Genomic DNA, 6,000 nt, shown 5'->3' on the forward strand with positions numbered 1-6,000 from the left:
CAATTTTGAGGTTCTATTGGCTTCAACATATTAGTTTTGACCAAGACTTCGAAAACCCTAGCCATCGGAGTCTTGACTTCATTTATTTTTTCCTTCACGTGGCTTCTCTGCCCATCAATTAAGGCATTTATTGATGGTCTGGTATGATTTGGTAGAGGGTTCTCATTGACATTTGGAGTCTCTTGTTGGTTGGTATCAAAATTTAATACTCTTTCATTGATTAACCCTTGCACTTTATGCTTCAAAGCAGTATAATTTTTAGTGGAATGACCTGGATTTCCATAATGATAATCACAATGTGCATTGGGGTCATACCATTTAAGAAACGGAGGTTTCAAGGGTTCAACGATAACAGGAACAAGCAGATGTTTATCAATAAGTCGAGGATACAGATCTGTATATATAATGGGAATGGGATCGAAAGTAATTTTTTCTTGAGTATTTTTTGAGGCTCTCAAAGCAATATTAGGACTAGGTTTCCATCCTAGTCTGATAGGTACAACAAGATGATTGTAGGTGGGTGTCTGAAAGGATGGCTAAAAATAAAGTGGATAAGCTGGTTGTGGTAATGACTGGTATGGTTGATATAAATGAGGGATTGATGTAACATGATTTATAGAAAGGTAATGGGTTTGGTAGACTGGTGTAGGATAAGGTGTGAAACCTTTGAATTGTTACCCCATATAGTTCACTGTTTGAGCTTCATTCTCTTTTTTTTTAGGAGCTCCACCTTTTCTTACTCCACTTATCTCTCATGTATCGAGCTTATCATTTTTTTATGATATTTTCAATGATCTCACCTGATATCACCATATCTGTAAAGTTTTTGGTTGCATTACCTATCAATCTCTCATAGTATGGTGCTTTCAGAGTATTCACAAATAAAACAGTTATCTCTTTCTCGGTGAGAGGAGGTTGGACTTGTGTAGCTACATCTCTCCATCTTTATGCATACTCTTTAAAGTTTTCAATTTTTTTCTTTTCCATACTTTGTAGAGATAGACGATCTGGAACCATATCTGTGACATGCCGATATTATGTAAGGAATGCCTTTATAAGCTCTTCCTAAGAACGAATACGAGTCCTATCTAATTGAACATATCATCTAACTGTAGAACCCATAAGACTATCTTGAAATATGTGTATTAATAATTTTTTATCACGAGCATGTGCTGTCATCTTTCGACAATACATGATGATATGGGTCATCAGGCATTTTGTGTCATCATATTTTTTAAATTTTAGGACTTTAAATTTAGGTGGAATGACCACATCCGAAACTAAACAAAGATCAGCCGCATCTGTGGAGCCATAAAAATTCATTTTCTCTACAGCCCTAAGCCTTTCTTCCAATAACTTCATCTTCTCTCGGGCACTAATATCTTCTACTTTTTCAGGTATCTGTATCCTTAGCTTTCTCTTTCCTTGGGATCATCTAAATTAGGAACTAAGATTGGCTCAGGTGGTTTGTCCATCATAACGGGATTAACAAAATTTTGAAATTGTCCTGGAGTAGGTGTGGATGTCATTCCTGGATAAAGATTGGGATATTCACTGGGAATAGAAATTTGTACTCTAGTTCATTGAGAAGGTTTAATCGGTTGTGGCTCAAACTCCGAGGGGTAAATAAGATCCACCATGTCTGGCAATTGCTCTTGAAAGCTGAGATTTTCTTTCACCACACATTTTATTCTTTTTCAAAAACTTTATTAACTGTTTTATTAACTTTTTAATTTTAATTAAAATTTTGAAGAAAAAGAAATTTAATTATATTGAAGATTTTCTATAAATATTCCAATACGCTGGTAATATTTTACAAAAAATCTTCTCACCTAGAGATTTCTTAAAGCATCTCTACTCGGAATACTTTTAGAATCCCATCATTGGATTAAATTTCTTTCCTTCCTATTTTTATTACATATATTTTTAATTTATTAACCAATTTTTATTTATTATTTAAAAAAAATCTTTACTGTATTAAAATTTTTTTATAAATACTCCAATACATTGGTAGTATTTTAAAAAAAATCTTCTCACCTAGAGATTTCGTAGGCATCATTACTTGAAATACCTTTGAATCTAATCGTCGGATAAAAATTTCCTTTTCTTACATTACTTTAGTATTATTATTAAATTTATTTTTATATTATTTTTTTTAAAGTTTATTTTAAAAATTAACATAATTATATAAAAAAATTTAACCATAATTTCATCATTTAATCTAACAAATATAAATATTTTAATATGCATAAATATTAATAAAATAATATATAAAAAAATTTTAAAAAATTTTTTTTACTTGAACCGAACCGGTCAACGGTCTGATCAATGCACGGTTCGGTTCGATGGTTCGGTTCGACGGTTCGATCCAATTTAGGTGAATCAATGGTTCAGTATCGGTTCGGTTCGGTCTGGGCGGTTCGGTTCCGGTCCAGTCAGACCGGTCAGAGGCTGATGGAGAAGGGGGTCGTCGGGTCGGGTGCGCGGACCCCGGGTTAGGTTGCGGGTTGACGTGCGGATCCTTATTGGTTGAAACGACGTCATTTTGGCCTTATGCCTAAAACGACGTCGTTTTGCTTTTAATGTTTTCTATAAATATCTGAAAAAAATTTTTTTGTTCATTCTTTCGATTTTTCAAAAAAAAAAGGGAAGAGAGCTCTGGGATGAGCTCGTCGATCGGTCGTCGAACCACCGCACCGGTCGCAGTCTGGCTCACCACTGGCAGTCGTTGCCGATGGTTTTCGATCATCGAAAAATGTCAAAATTCTTTTGGTGGTTTTCTTCGACGCGATCTTCCCGGATCCGATCTCTTTTTCACCGAAAATAACCCCGATCGACGTAGATCAGGGCTCAAAGTTTCGGTCTTTTTTTTTTTTTGTTTTTGGACAGAATCTACTGATTTCTTTATTTTTTTTTGTAGGTGGCTTTTCTGGTGCTGGGTTCCCCTGCTTGGGGACTATGATTTTGGTTTTTTTTTTGTGTTTCTATAGAATTTTTTTTTTCGACAGAATCTTCCCTTTTTTTTATCATTTTTTCTTTCGTTCTCCTCGTCTCCGTTTGCAAATAACAAGCTCTATCTATAGAGCTTGTTGGGATTCAAATCCCAGAAACGGCAGGCGTGATTTCTCAGTTGAAAAAATGGGATTCGAATCCCAGATTCTGGGATTCGAATCCCATTTTTTCAACTGAGAAATCACGCCTGCCGTTCGTGATTGATGGTTTGTCGGTCGGCCGCTGGCAGCTAGCAACGGTGATTTTGGACTTTAAGGATTGTGCATTTAATGCACTAGATTTGAACGAATAAAGATGAAGAAAAAGGGCAAAGGAATGAGGAAAGAAAGAAGAAGAAAAGAGAATAAGACAAACGCAGAAACGGGAAGAAAGAGAGAAAAAAATTAAATAAATAAATAATAATAATAATAATAATAATTAAAAAAAATGGTGTTTACAATGGATAGTTAATAAATTGATATTTTTTTATTATCTGATTCGTTTATATTAGATTTAGATAGTTACAAACGGACAATTAACGAATTCAGATAAAATATTTATTATTTATGATGGATTCGAATATGATATGGATAATATTTTTTGGATATTTAATATTTTAATCCGTTTAAAGTTTAATAAATAGTCACAGAAAGTTTATATCCGAATTTATTATTCATTTATAAATGTAACATATATATAAAAAAACTTATGTTTGTGTAATTTCGAACTTTAACAAATAACCTTCATTTGGTATTAATTAATAGTGAATTTATATTTTAAATTTAATTATTATTTATTTTATATTTTCATAAAAAAATAAAAAAATAAATATTTTAATGAATTTAAATATTTAAATAGATAGTATTTATTTAAATAGATTTGAATTTGGTTAATGCTGCCAAAACAAATATTTAAATAAATTTGGATATTATGGATATTAAACAATTTGGATACGAATATCTAAAATATAACGGAAATCTGTTTTGTTGTCATCCTTATTTAGAAAATTGGATGAATTTGTTTTGAATTGTATGTTTCAGTTTTCATTATCATTTATTATTTTGAATATAAATTTATAAGAGTTATTATCCTATTCATTATCAGTGGAATGCAAAACCTCCACAAGCAGAATATTTTATGTGCCATGTGTTCTTCTAACAAAAAAAAAAAGAAAAATAGGGACATTGCCGTTATGGTGATGACAGCTTTTTTTTGGCCAATAAGAAAGAGTATTGTGTTATTGCTAAAAACTTTCATAGTACACTCAACTCATGTCAATGGAATCTTTTCCGCCATTCTACAACTCAAAACCAGAAGCCCACCTATCCCTAGTTACACCTAGGTGGAGCTGGCAACCCATCGTTGTCAAGGATAAAGACTAAAGAAGATGGGAGCATTAAAATCCAATTTGAGAAGCACATCCTCTTTCTCACCTGAGTAACAGCCCAGTCAGCTGCCAGATTAGCTTTCCTGTTTACACAACAGATTCTAAAATCTTCAAACCAAACTTTTTTCCTCAGTATATCTTTTAAGATGGGCGTTGTTCTCGACTTCAATTCATCTTGATGTCAAAAATAATTTTAATAAATTAATAATAAATTAGTTACAATTTTATAAGAAATCGTCACTAATTTAATGATAAATTATCAATAATTTATAATTTAATAATAAATCATTTATAAATTAATAATAAATTAATATTAATTTAATAATAAATCATTAATAATTTAATAACATATTATAGATAATTTAATAATAAATAATTGATAAAATAATAGTAAATTAATAATAATTTAATTATCAATAATTGATAAATTTTTTATATTTAAAGTTATCAAAAATTAAATCTTAATTACTAGAAAAAATAAAATTAAAAATTACATTTTGAAAGATTAAGATAAATTTACTAAGAACCTATTCAATAAAGATTTAATTTAAAAAATTCTGAATTTGAATAAAATAATATATTATTTTATAAAAAATTAAAAAATAAAAATAAATTATCAGAAGATTAATTATTAAAATTATATTAAAAAATTATCAAAATTTTATCAATAATCCCAAGATAAAATCATGTTACTCGTGCTTTCACGGGCCGCCCATCTCTTAATCATTTTTGTTTTAGTTTTTGATTAAAACGTGTTTTGTCAATTAAGATAATTGGCTTGTGGGGCCGCCATCAGAGCTAAAGGGGTGTTGGGCCCCAAAAAGTTAAAAAAATCCTTTTAACATATATATACATATATGTATAAATTATATACTATAATTATTTTATATTTTTTTAAATTAAATTGATTCTTGTATGATTTTTATCTTTAATTTAATTTTATGTATTGCAATTTAAGAGAAATTAATTATATTATTATTTTTTATTTATTGTGCCTATAATCATTATCATAAATTCTTAAAAATAATAAATTTATCGTAAATATATAATCACATTCATGTGTATTTAAAATAAAATTAACTCTCTTTTTTCCCAACAAAATTTCAATCTTCAATCAACTATTAAAAATATAACTTTAGGTTTGTTATACTTTTTTTTAATATATTTTTGTGGCTGTTTTTTAATTTTTTTTGTTTAATAAAATCTTAAATAAATTATGTTAATTAATTGAATTTTTTATTTTTTAAAAATATTTGTGTTCGACACATATATAATAAACATGCATATCAAAATTGAAAATTTTAAATATATAAAAAATTTTAAAAAAATAAGCATGTCTATACTAAATGCATACATTTATTTGATACTTATTTCAAATTTTAAATAATATAATAAGTAAAAAAATATATAAATTTAATTAATCTTTCAAAATCAAATATCTAACATCCGTGATAATTGAGAGGATGACGTCCAAGTTTCTGTAAATGGAAATGCCTTATCTGCCTAAACAGGCAAAATCGTGTTCCTCGTGTTTTCATGGGTCCCTCCGCTCTTAATCATTTTTGTTTTTTATTAAAACATGCTTTAAATATTTTTTGATACACAAGCTATTTCCTAGTCAT

The sequence above is a fragment of the Durio zibethinus genome, chromosome 13, assembly GCF_047325235.1.
Source record: "Durio zibethinus cultivar Kanyao isolate XHJ-2024 chromosome 13, ASM4732523v1, whole genome shotgun sequence".
Lineage (NCBI taxonomy): Eukaryota > Viridiplantae > Streptophyta > Magnoliopsida > Malvales > Malvaceae > Durio > Durio zibethinus.